Raw genomic sequence first — 515 nt, forward strand, 5'->3', positions numbered from 1 at the left:
GGGAAGAGGGGAGGGGAGAGAGGAGGGGGGGAGGGAAGGGGGGCACCAGCGGGAGACATTCCGCAGGGAGGGGCAAGCACGTGTGGGGCAGGCACGTGGGAAGGGTCACGCTTCCTCCCAGAGCAGGTGAGGACACGGGGGCGGCTCTCAGCCACCGCGGTGCCCGGTGCCCGGTGCCCGCGGCGGGCAGGAGCGGGCTGGGGCCTTGGAGCCAGCGAACCCAGACTTGGTGTCTGGGATCCGGCTCACCTACGAAGCGTGACCTTGGCAGTCCCCCCCCCCAGCCTCGGGCTGTCCACGCGCGTGAGGACCGCGGTGTCAGTGTCACCAGCATCCGGCAGTGCCCAGCACGGGTTTCCATTCTCCTCCAGCCCCGTCTCGGGGAGGCACGGCGCGAGGGAGGAAGCCGGTGGCCGGCGTGCGCCCGGGTCGGGCCTCGAGCTTCCCTTGCGGAAGCCTGGGGAGGAGGCTGGTCCTGCCCGCGTGTGCGCGCGCTGGCGCTGGCGCGGGGGGCA

Source organism: Dipodomys ordii, unplaced genomic scaffold, assembly GCF_000151885.1.
Source record: "Dipodomys ordii isolate 6190 unplaced genomic scaffold, Dord_2.0 Scaffold51, whole genome shotgun sequence".
Classification (NCBI taxonomy): Eukaryota; Metazoa; Chordata; class Mammalia; order Rodentia; family Heteromyidae; genus Dipodomys; species Dipodomys ordii.